The 12772-nt window shown below is 46.2% G+C and overlaps 1 long non-coding RNA gene across 1 annotated transcript; it reads right to left on the bottom strand.

The window, feature by feature from the left end:
• Positions 1 to 10888: 10888 nt before the first annotated feature.
• LOC122237308 lies at positions 10889 to 12210 on the bottom strand. Its single transcript, XR_006215697.1, has 2 exons — positions 12132 to 12210; positions 10889 to 11249 (listed from the first exon to the last, which is right to left on the bottom strand). It is a non-coding gene; the product is annotated as an uncharacterized LOC122237308 (long non-coding RNA).
• Between the last annotated feature and the right edge of the window lie 562 nt (positions 12211 to 12772).

Raw genomic sequence — 12772 nt, 5'->3', positions numbered from 1 at the left:
GTTAATTCAATGTTGGCCCAATCAAATCTCAACAGGATAATCTTTGTTTTAAACTTGGAAAAATGGTATTAAGACTGATTTGGAAAAATAAGCATGGGAGGAGAACCAGGAAATTTTTTTTAAAAAACTAAAACAGGAGGATAGGAGCTCAGACATTAAAATACATTTTCAAGAGCACATAAAAGGGCCCGTGGGACTCTCTTCTGCTCAAGCAGGTCCAGTGGATGTTCCTCTCTGCTCCTGTAGCCCTGACTGCTGAACCCTGGGCCAAGGCTTGAAGGTTGTGTTCCTCAGATCCCAGGCCACTTGGACTGCTCTGCCTAGGTGCTTATCAGGCACAACAGGAAGCTAGGGGACCTGCCCACTGCCCACTGCCTCCAGGTTGCACACACACAGGTGGCTTCAACTCCTTGAGGGGCCTTGCTGCAAAAGCCTTCTCCTGCAGGTTAGACTCATAAAGAAATTTGCACCAGTTCCAGGTGCCTGGCCTCACTTGTCACTCCTGAGGGTAAGGGGGTCATCAGGTCAAGAGAAGTGTTTTTTTTTTTTTTAATGTTTATTTATTTTTGAGAGTGCGCGTGAGACAGTGCGTGCAAGTAGGGAAGAGTCAGAGAGAGATGGAGACACAGAATCTGAAGCAGGCTCCAGGCTCTGAGCTGTCAGCACAGAGCCCGACACGGGGCTCAAACTCACGGACCGTGAGATCATGACCTGAGCCGAAGTTGGACACCCAACCTGAAGAGAAGTCTTTTTTTTTTTTTTTTTTAACATTTATTTATTTTTGAGACAGAGAGAGACAGAGCATGAACGGGGGAGGGTCAGAGAGAGAGGGAGACACAGAATCTGAAACAGGCTCCAGGCTCTGAGCAGTCAGCACAGAGCCGGACGCGGGGCTCGAACTCACATACCGCGAGATGGTGACCTGAGCCGAAGTCGGACGCTTAACCGACTGAGCCACCCAGGCGCCCCTGAAGAGAAGTCTTAAACAAGAAGGCAGCCTACTGTTCTAGGCACTGGCTGATGCACGCTAGGCTCCTCTCAGTTATCAGGGGTGGTATACACACGCTGAGCTGTCCAGAGCTCCGGCATAGCATTGCTTCTTTCCACTGGCTGTTACCTGGGTCCTTGTGCTTTGTCTTCCTTGAGTGTTGGCACCCAAAATTCGAAGAATTAATTAAAGGACAGGGAAAAATTAGGATCAACATCTGGTGTAGAGGAAAGTTGAACTGATTAAAATTGGGTGTGATGTGTCTCTGAGTGTCGGTGGCTTGCCTTCCTTCATCACTTTTCCCATCCCCCTTCAGTCCCAGTGATAACTAAGAGGACTATTCCAGAAAGCAGTGGGGATCCAGATATGTGGGCACTCAGTCCCTCCTGGTAGCCCTGGGCTCTGTTCCCACGAGGGATACTTGCTTCACTTGCTTCTCTATGAATTTTCTTTGGGGGCAAATGGTTTGGAGTGAGTGAAACAACATCCCATGACGGCAGTTTATCCCCCTTCTGGAAACCAATGTTTGTTTTTGCCAAACACTGGGCATGCAAAGCAAGTTGCTTTTTGTCTAAACTGGGAACAGAGATCTTGTTGAGCCAGAGGTGGATTTCTAATCTTCTTTCTCTGCATCTGACGCTGGACTAGTGGTCCTTGTCCCGAACGGAGTCATCGCAGAGGTCTGAGAGAGAAAAAGCAAATTTGCCAGGAGCCCCAATGGGGTCTGGTGTGTTGACATTCACTGGCTGAGACTTAGATCAGCTGTCACTGCAGACAGACCTGTTTTTTTATTTTAATGCTGCGGCATAAACCGAGTGGCTGCAAGTTCGGCTTCCAGCAGGGGCTGGAACTCAGGGCACATCTGGTTCTTAATAGGTCCTTAGAAGAGTGTTGCAGAGACCAGCTTTTTGAGAGCAGAAAGGGCTGAGGGCCTGGGGCCCAGCACCCCTCCTCCCAGTCCCCGTCTGCTGCATTGCGCCACGGATTCAGTGAAGACATCATCCTCACCTCATTCAGAGAGCTGCTTGCTGCTCTGCTCTGACAATTAGACTGGCTGCTGCAGAGAAGTGCTCATACTCACTGACATATGGCTTTTTAAAGTGATAAATTGCATTAGCAAATTTCTTATTAGCTCTGCTGTCAGGAAGGAGCTCCTGCCATGTTAGCTTGCTGAGGCTGATGTATAACTTCCCGGCGATTAATTACCATGCCAAGGGCTAAAGAGACTTAGAGGCTGGTGGGTGGAGGCCCTCAGTCTCTCTTCTCCCTCCTGTGGGAGGTCAGGGAAGCTGGTCTTGGTGTTGAGCTGTCTTAGTTCTGACTTGCAGTGGGCTCTGTACTTTGGGCTCCTGATCCTGGTAGGTATGGCACAGGATGCCCAGACACCATCTGGGCTGATTGGAGCTGGGTTCTCCCTTAGGGCCTCCAGGACTTGGCAGCTTGGAATCCGCACAGCATCTCCTTTAGAGCTGCATGTTCAATGCAGAGCCTGGACTGTGTCCCAGAAAGGTGCTCTGGCCTCTCCCTGGGGGTCCAAGGCTACTGATTCTTCTCCTACCTCCTCCCCTCACTCCAGACAGCTGAAGAGTCTCCTCCCCAAAGGTGACATCATGTCTCCTGCTCAGATCTTCTCTTGGTGACTATCCACGGAACTGCATGTTCAGGATGTTCAACCCCTGATTTCTATGGGCTCAGGCTTCTATTTTACACGAGGAATTGCATAAAACACACTCATCAATGGGAAAAATGAGAGAAGGAACATTTCATCTTTTTGTTTTACCAATCGCCCCAAACTAGTAACCATTTGGGCGGGGTCTCTGACTCCATTGAGAATCAGACAGAACAAACAAGATTCTCATCCCAAGGAAAACACACATACTCACACTAGTGCATTCAGTTTCAGGGCCTTCCCAGACCCTTGGCAGCCCATTTGTGAATCTGTGTTTTATAAGTGCTCTTCCCAAGCCCCTCAGAGCTGCCAATCCCTGGGAAGGGACCATATCAGCAGCCTCCTGCCACAGAAAGTGAGCTAGCCTTTTCCTAAAACAACAGCAGATATGGCTCTCCGGGGCAACCCTGGGCACTGTCTGGTGAAGGCCACTACATGCAATTGCATCATTTCTTGGGTTACATTAGACATGGTGGGTTTGAGAAATGGGCTCGGGGAAGCAATCATTCTGGGGCTATATCTGCATTAACAACTCCTTCTGAGAAATCAGTTCTGTGCTTGGGACATTTTCTTGTCCTGGTGTGCTCCTTCTAAGAAGGGAGGTGGGGGTGGGGAGGAGGAGGCAGAGACTAGCAGAAAAGAGAAGATTCTGAAATGGGTAAGGGGGATGGTGCATATATGCATGCTTGTGTGCGTGGGTGGGGGGGGGGGCTGCGGGGAGAGAGAGACAGAGACAGAGAAGCAGAGAGAATGGAGGAGAAGAGTGCTGAATTTCCCATTATTCAGCTTTAGGATGCTTGAGATGGAATCTTAGAAAAATTGTGAGGATGGATTTGCACTTTTTCACACGCATGGCTTCAAATTCTGCATCATATTGAGCTCTGGCTGGGAATAATAATAATGCTCTGCTTGTGAAATTTAACATGCTTCTTTCTTGTCACCTCTCAGAAGGCTGGGCTTTAGGAAATGCCCATAGGAGGGCGGAAAGGTGGAAAAAATCCTCTAAGTGAGGGAGGTGGCTGCCAAATTATTCTCCAGGGTCCCCAGTTGTTTCCATGCCTCCCTGAGGGAAGCAAGAGGTCAAAAGTGCTGTAATAAAACCAGACCCAGCCATGGTTCCTTTGCGGGATGGAAGGCACTGATAAGCAGTCCAGCATGGATTGCCTCTTTCTCTGAACTTGGGAATACATCTTGACATTAGCCCAGATCCCAATGTGGCCTCTGGCCTCCAGGTGGTCCAGGCCCACCCTCACATTCCCCCCACCCCTCTCCTTCCAGGTTGGTGCAGGCATGAGCTGGGTTCTTACTCCAACCCTTCTTAGCATCTGTCTGGTTTTCCAAGAATCCTTCCAGGATGGCACAGCTTGGGATCCAGCCCCACCGGTTTGACTTGCTCACCATTCCCTTTGGGTGTGTTATGTCTGGGCTCCAGCAGGTTGGCTCATATCTGAGGAGGCCACTCATTGGGCTTCTAGCTCCACACCACAGCCTTCCTTGCCTATCCAGCTCCATGGTCCAGAAACTGAGGTATGACAAGCCACCCTGCCAGCATCCCATGTGCTCCCCTCACTCTCAGGACAAACACCCTGGCCACTGAGAGACGTCCAAAGGGCCCAAGATTGTGTGAACTGGGAGAAGCCTACTCAGGCTGACTTGGTCTCTGAGGACTGTTGGGCCTGGGATTAAATATGTCTTCTCCCTGCCCACAGGCCAAGATAGGGCACTGAAGCAGAGGGGTCATTCCAGAGAAAGAAGGACACTGTTGGCTGCCAAGAGGATGATATTCTGCAATGGCTCATGGATGAAGGGAAAGGAACCCATCCCTGAAAATGTTCCACAAACATCTACTGTCTGTCCTGCATGGCCTCACCATTTTCTCCTTTCCAGCTCTGGGATTCAAAGTGGGCTCTGCACTTTGGGCTCCTGATACTGGTGAGGAGGGCACAGGATGTCTCATGCCATGCCTCTTGCTAGCTTAATCCCCACAAGAATCAGGTTAGGCTGTGTCTGAAGTTAGGGGCCTTTCCCCCAGTCTTGGCAAGGAGCAGCATCAGAGGCCCAGGAATGTTGGAAGCATGGGATATGTTTTTCTAGGAAGTTAACTTACTTTCAGGAAAAGGATTTGAAATGGGGGGAACTAAACAGCTTCCCAACTCTGTGTCCTGAGACCCCTGTACTCCATAGCAACCAGAGTTCCATGGAAAGAAGAGGAAACAATTAGCTAAAGCAGCCCCCTGCCCCTCCCCATTTCTTTCTGTCCCAAGTGTTTGATTTTTGTCACAGAACCTATCACAATCTTGCCTTTATTTTGTGTGTTTGTGTCCTAGATACTGTCTGTCTCCTTCTACTACTCTCTCGTTCATTACTTCATGAGAATAGGCCCTTGTCTTGTTCATCACATCCCCAGTGCCCAGGAGAGGGTCTGGCTCCCAGTAAAGGTGTGCGATCATTATGTGTTGATATGATGAGAATGGTTAGTATGTGGAGAGGAGGCCAGGACCAGAGAGGCCATCAGGGTAGCAGGAGTGAAAGAGACATTTGGCACCGTCCTTTTTACAACCCTTCATGGGCTAGATGGGTAAAGTCCAAGTTTGTCATCTGTCTTCCCAATCCATCTTCCTCGGCTCATTTCTTGCCAGCCCCAACCCTGGTAAGCCTCTGATGCTTCAGCTTCTCCAAACTGCTAAGTGTCTCCACATTCCAGGGTTCTTTCCCATGTGCCCACCTGGAATGCCTTTTGTCTACGTAGTTAGGAACTGTGATACCTACTTTTTACAGTGACTATGAAGATTAAGGGTTAGAGTATAGAACAAGCTCCCAGCTCATGCTTTACCCCAAACAGAGTCCTCAGTAAACTCTGGGTAGCATCCCTCTCTTTCCTCTTTGTCTGGGGAATGCATCAGCACAGGGGGGCCCCTCTTCTGTGCTGCCTCAGGCCATAGTACTTTGTTCTTCCTACAGTTAGAGGCCTGTTAGGGGGTCTGTGTCTCCAAGCTGTCCCCTGGGCAGAGACATCTATATCTCATTTGTATTTAACACTATACTTGGTACAGCAGTAGGTGCTACATGTATGTCCGCTGAATAACTGGAACCGAGAACCTGTGAGGCAATGGGTTGTTCATCTGGCTCATGCCAGAGCATGTACACACACTGATGCTGTCTGGAAGAAAGGTCATTATCTGGGTCCTGCTGGCCTGGGAAACCTGGGGGTGGGGGTGTGGGTCTCCCTTCTGTGGCCTAATCGGCCATCTAGTACACCCAGCCATGAAATCAGAATCCACATCCCAAGCACCATAGCCACATCCAATTTTCCATCAATAAAATATTCAGCTGTTCCACAGCCACAATCTGCTCTGTGTCTGGAAGGGAGGAGTTCTTCCCTCTCTGCACTCCTCCTGGGCACATACTGCCCCCTCCATCCCTGAATCGGGCCTTTGTTATCCTACCTCTGTGCTTTTACTAATGCTCTGTGCCCCCATGCCCACAAAATCAGGACTTCCCTTTCTTCTCCTCCTTATCCAACTCCAATCCACCCTTTTCCAAGGCCCACCACCTCTGTGAACTCTTCATTAGCAGTGATCTTTCCTTGCTGTGGATCCCAGACATGTGTCTGAACAGCAAACCCACATTTCAAAATCATAGACAGGTGGGATTAGTTTTTTTTTGGGTTTTTTAGACTTTATTTTTTAAGTCATCTCCACACCCAAAGTGGGACTCGAACTCACAATCCTGAGATCAAGAGTGGAATGCTCCACTGACTTAGCCAGTCAAGCACCCCTGGGATTAGTTCTTGGGTGGACCCATCCTAGTTCACATGGGATAAAGACCCTTGACTCAAAATGATGGTTTGCTGTTTCTGTGGATTCCCTTCTATAGACTGGGGCAGGGGCTGGGGTACTTAGTAGAAAGCAGGAATGGGAATTTCCAATGAAAACCTATGGGAGCTTTCAGGGACTTCTGCCTGGCCTGGCCTCCTAAAGCTTCCCCACTTCAACCAAGGCTCATTCTCTGGTCTTGTTCCTACTCCAGAGCAATTATTCTGCAGGGCAGCACAGGGGAACATTTAAGGTCAAAGACAGAATGATCTCTGGCTATAATATGTTGCTTCTGGGTGCATGGTGACTGCTGTTTAATGTGGAGAGCTTGGGATGTTGTGAGATTGCCAACACAGCAGTGAGCTGAAGGCAGCGTACTAGCAGATTCTGGGAAGAAAGGGCATTGATATGGGGACCCATGGCCAACCTGTATGATCAGAGCAGTAGGGTCCTGCTTTGTGCATCTTGAAATTAGGTGTGAATAAGATATTTGAAGACTAATTTTTATAACGTTATTCAAATGATTTTGATCAAATGTTTCCTATAATGTGATAAGGGTTGGCCCAATGCCTACAGGATGGTGTGTGAATAATGGGCATAGGATTTGGGTTTGGAGTCAGGCAGATGGGGCTTGAATTGGGTTCTGCTTGCTGTTTTGTTGAGGACCACAGACCAGACACTTAACTTTCCTGAGCATTCATACACACACACACACACACACGCATTCATACACACACACACACACACGTATATATGTCTATGTATATATGTATATATATGAATATATGTCTATGTATATATGTATATGTATGTATGTGTTTATGTGTGAGTGCACATAATATGTTTAGCTCTACAGATAGAACACTTTCGTTTTTTGAGCATTCTTTACGTGCTAAACACTATGTCAAGCATTTTATTTTCAATGCCCCCATTTAGCCCTCATAACAACTATGGGAGGAAGATACTATTATTCCCATTTTACTGTTGAGCAAACAGAATTTTAAGAGAGTGGTTAAAGTAATTTGCCATAAGACACATTTATGAAAGGGTAGAACTGGGATTCAGTGTCAGGGTTCCTAAACACTGAAATTTTGCATTCCTGTAAAATGGGAATAAAAATATCTCCCTTAGAGGTATCTGAGGAAGAAACAAGATAAGCTCTATGAAAAAATCTTGTAAACTGCAAAGTATTATTTTCCAAAGACTCAGTTTTTGCCCTCAAGCACTTTACAATCTGACTGAGTTGATCAATACAGTGCTTAGGTAAATCTAACCAAGTGTCAAAACATATGGTGTACACCTTAACTAAGTACTTCAATGTGGCATCATCATGAATGGGACAAACGGACAGGGCATGCCTCCTGACATGACATGACATGACAGGGTGCCATGGGGAGGACACAGCATCACCTTCATAGTATATTCTTGCCCCCAAATAGCTGGAATCCAATCAGGCAAATCCAGATTGTGGAACATTTTACAAGACAATTTTCCTGGACTCTTCAAAAATGCCAATGTCATAAACAAAACAGAGACAGGGAGAGACCCATACTAAGTTAAAGGAAAATAAAGAGACATGACAATTAAATATACTTTGTGAATCTTGATTGTATCCTGTGTCTTTTTTAAGCTACAAAGAATATTTTGGGAGAATCAGAGAAATTTCAGTATGTTTTATAAATTAGCTAATATTACTGCATCAATGTTAACTTTCTTAGGTGTGATAATGATGTTGTGGTTATGGAGGAATTATAGGAGGAATGTCCTGGTTCCTAAGTATTTGGAGTGAAATGTAATGATATCTGTGACTTTCAAATGCTTTTGCAAAAACAAAGAGTAGATAGATAGATAGATAGATAGATAATAAGTGTGTATATATAATATATAAACCTATGTATACTTAACATGTTTATATAAAGTGAAAAAAGGGAAACAAATGGCAAAATGTTAACACTTGGTAAATCTAGATAAAGATTTATAGGTTTTCCTGATCCTTTCAACTTTTCTCTAGGTTTGAAAATTTCCCAGTAAACATTGAGACTTGAGCAAACAGGTTTAATAGAGAGGGCAAGTAACTTGCCATTAAACGCATGTATTAAATGGCGGATCCAGGGTTCAATGTATGTCACAGTGCTAAAGGGAGATAGCTTTTTCTTCTTTCCTTCCTTCCTTCCTTCCTTATCATTTTTTTAATGACAGGTTTTTTTTTTAATGTTTATTTTTCAGAGAGAGAGAGACAGAGGATGAGCAGGGAGGGGCAGAGAGAGAGGGAGACACAGAATCTGAAGCAGGCTCCAGGCTCTGAGCTGTCAGCACTGAGCCCGATGCGGGGCTCAAACCCGTGAACCGTGTGATCATGACCTGAGCCGAAGTCGGACCCTCAACTGACTGAGCAACCCAGGTGCCCCGGGAGATAGCTATTTAAAGGAACCTAGAGCTGAACACTTTTACAATATCTCCAGCAAAGGTATTTCTTCATTGGCTCCATTTTTAATCACTGGGGTCACTCAAGAGGGGGGCCCCACACAGTTCCAGGGTCTGAGGCAGCTTCTCCACTCTTGTTCAGGAATGACTCTAGTTGTGAGTTGTTCAATAGAGCTGCTTTCCCTTTGGCTTTAGTGTAGTCAAAATTGTTCCTTGCCCCAGCCTCCAGGTTCCTAGAAGACAAGGCTCAACATCCTTGCAGAAACTGGGAACCCTCTTTGGTGCTGTGGTTTCCATGATGCAAACAAAACCCACAGGACAAAAATGGTGAGAAAAGAACCTTCAGCAAACATGCCTGTGGGTCACCATCAGAGTCACCTGAGGTGCTTATTTAAAATGCCCTCCCATTCCTGGGTGGCTCAGTCAGTTAAGCATATGACTCTCGGTTTTGGCTCAGGTCATGATCTCAACAGTTCATGAGATTTGAGCCCTGGGTTGAGCTCTTTGCTGACAGTGTGGAGCCTGCTTGGGATTCTCTCGCTCCCTCTCCCTCTGCCCCTCCCCCTCCCCCCCCCCCTTTCAAAATAAATAAACTTTAAAATGCCATGCCTACTGAGTCTGGGGCCTGGGAATCTTTCATTTTAGCCAGTACCCCAGGGAATGCTGCAGCACACTAAAGTTTGATAATCAACAACTTAGCTTAAAATCCAAACCTCCATAGCTGGCATTCAAGGCTTTGCAAAGCTTGGCTTCCTTACTCCCCAGCATTATCTTCCCTTGCAGTCAGACTGAAGGGTCCTCTAACCTGCTCTCCAGCCTGGGCTTTTGCTGTCCCACCCATCCTTAGAATCTTTCCTTTCTCCCTTCAATCTATGTGATGCCAACTGAGCCTCAAGACTTAATTCAAGTCCCACCTATTCCCCAGAGTCTTCCTGATTACCCCAGCCCATGTTCCAAGGGTTGCTCCTTTCTGACATCAATGTTAAATTGGTGGCTCCTCTATTATGGTTTGTCACTTGCTGTGGGTTCATCTCATTCTCCTGACCACCTGTGAAATCCCGGAGAGCAGCGTTCACATCTTTTTCTCTTGCATCCTCCTCAGTACCAAGGATAAAGTCTAAGTCTTGGGTAGGTCCTTAGAATCAGGTTGCTAATAACCAAATTGAGGGAAAGATGGGAGAAGAATAGTGTAAAAGAGAGGGGAGAGAGAAGAGGAAGAGGATTGGTTATGGCCATGGTAGCCTTTGTGTAGGGCATAGGACCTTTTGGTTGAGTCTGAGATGCTGGCTCTGTGGATGGGTGTTGTTAGGATGACCATCCTTCCCTTCCCCCATTAATATTTGCATTTAGGGCTGGACTGGTTTGGGGTCCCTGCCTCCTCATGACAATTTGCAACCACAAATTTACATAGAAGGGAAGGAACATCCTGAGAGGGGAGACAGGGCCTTGCCACCTTGCCATATTCCTCGTTTGTCATTCAAAGTCACGTACGGTGAGCGTTGGGCTGGAGGTATGGGCAGTGGAGCCAGGCTCTAGGAGAGTATGACTGTGTTCCTGAGGTAGTATGTGGACTTCTCCCTGAGGCTCTCAGTGGTAGCTCCCTATAGCTCTTTTGTGGCCTACCCCAGATTCCTCCAATGACATCTGCCCAGCTATGCTTGAAGCAGTTGAGACTAGCAAGCAGGTCTGTGGGGGAGAAAGGCATCATGGATATTTTATAATAAATATAAATGAGATTTCCCTTGTAGGCCCAGGAAAGTGAAGCCTGCCACATTCATGCTGTTTCCAGATCCCCTTACACCATCCCCTCTGTCTGGAAAGCCCTCTCCCAGGCCACACTGCTTGACAAACTCCTCAGGGAGACCTGGCTAGACTACCCAAAGTGGAAATAGATTCTGCTTGGAGGCCTCTTGAACAACTCTATCTCCCACTCTGACCATGATTACCTTTTAGGGTGGCAAAGAGAAAAGAAGATCATATTCAGGCCAAAGGTCTTGAAATGGCTTCTTTATTTCTGTCTTTCCGTATTTCACTGATAAGGCTGGCAACCCTGAGTGCCCTACCTCAGAGCATCTTGGCTAGTGGGTCCCCCAGATGGTGTTGAGTGGTTGCATACTGCACAGAGGGACGGCTCTGAGCCTTCTGGGATGCTTCTCAGCCAGGAGTTGTCTGTCCTAGCTCAGACAAAGGACGTACTCAACCACAATGGCCATGGAACAAAAAACAAGGCAGCAGATGGAAGAAGAGCTGCAAAGATAGCAGTTGTTGGAGCAGCAAGGAAAGAAAGGTCAGTGACCCTATGAAACGTAAGCACAGTTTGGCTGGGGAGAGCCGGGAACCACAGAGCTGGCTCCTAAGGGAGGAAAAATGAAAAGAGAAAAATCAGTGATGCGGGAAGCTTCTCCTCACTAGCGTCCTTTAATGGCTGCAGGGGGAGGGGGAAGGACATATTCTGGAGCTGGGAATATATTAGCTGCTTGTGTTACCAAGGGAGTTGTGGAGAGCCCGCAGGCCTCTCAGGAGATGGTAGATAATTATGGATGGCTCTCTGGTTTGATAGAGCTCTGCCTCAGGGTGAAGGATGGAATACATATGACCCCTTCAAGCTCCCCTTATCTGTACCAGAGCAGGTCACTGCAAAACAAAGAGAATTCAGGAGGCTGCCACATAATTTTTTGTGTTGCATGCTTCCTTTAGTTTTTGAGAAATCTCCTGACAGAAGTGCTAAGTGTTCAAAACCAGAATGAATTTGGGGATTTCACTACACCCACTCCAACTCCTTGCCCCTTTATTTAAAATAATAATTAAAACTCCAATCTCCTGAAATCCTTAAGACAGAGGCTTTATAGTCAACAAGAACATGATCTTTAGCTTTCATTAGAAATGTCTTGCATTTCTCTTTGGTTTTAAGGGAGGGTGGTGTACACTGGAATATTAATGCAGAGCATTTAGATGAGGCTCTTAATTTGAAAAGAATGTGAGAATTAATGCTTGAGTTTAATCGGAGCCTGAATCATCACAGATAGATTTTTACCCTCTTTTCCTTAATCAATTTCACCCTAATTAATTCTTCTGTGGCTAAGTCTTGTTACATTAGATAGTCTGCTGATTATTTCCACAATCAAGAGACTATATTCATGCATTTTTAATAAGGAACGACTGCATCCTTTTTCATAAGTGATCCTGCTGGTTGGCAGTTGCAGCCGCTAAAATAATTATAGAGCAGATTACTTACTTTTAAAGCATTGTTTGCTGTCATATTCATCCTAGGTGACAATTTGGAAGAGCTCCGGAGGCTGCTATAATCGGGGAGAGGAGCAGGGTATTTAATGTGGCAATTTTCAATGTCAAGTGCTATTTATTCATAGGTCAGTGCCTTTTTAAAAAAAAAGTAAACACAGGGATAATTTGGTCCTGCTGGCTGATGAAGCCATGTGCTACAGACTCGAAGGCCATTCTGTGCTTAGTTTAAAACCTTGATTTGCAGAAGGCCCTACTTCTGAAGGCTGCCTGGCACCTTCTGCCTTCAACTATGACTGGTCCAAATATGGTTATTCATGTCTGATTATTACTTATATGATGGGGTGCTCTCTTTATCAGACCCTGATACCACTGCAACTTGGAGGGCTTGAAGCAGGGAATGCAGTAATTCCAAAGCCTCAGCTATTTTCTGTTTAGCAAAGGAAGAGGAAAATCTATCTACCAGAAAAGACCGTTTTTTGTTTTGGGAAAAACACTGGGCTTTTTGGTTATTCAGAGGAAAACTCAGAGCTGATTCTAGAATGGACAAATGGAGACAAGAAGAAATAAATGGCTGTGCATACTAATATAGAAGGCTGTCTTTCCAATGGGCAGACATAGCTACCACACTCACTG

The sequence above is a fragment of the Panthera tigris genome, chromosome A3 (assembly GCF_018350195.1).
Source record: "Panthera tigris isolate Pti1 chromosome A3, P.tigris_Pti1_mat1.1, whole genome shotgun sequence".
NCBI classification, from domain to species: domain Eukaryota; kingdom Metazoa; phylum Chordata; class Mammalia; order Carnivora; family Felidae; genus Panthera; species Panthera tigris.
This window is presented reverse-complemented; position numbering and strand designations above follow the sequence as displayed.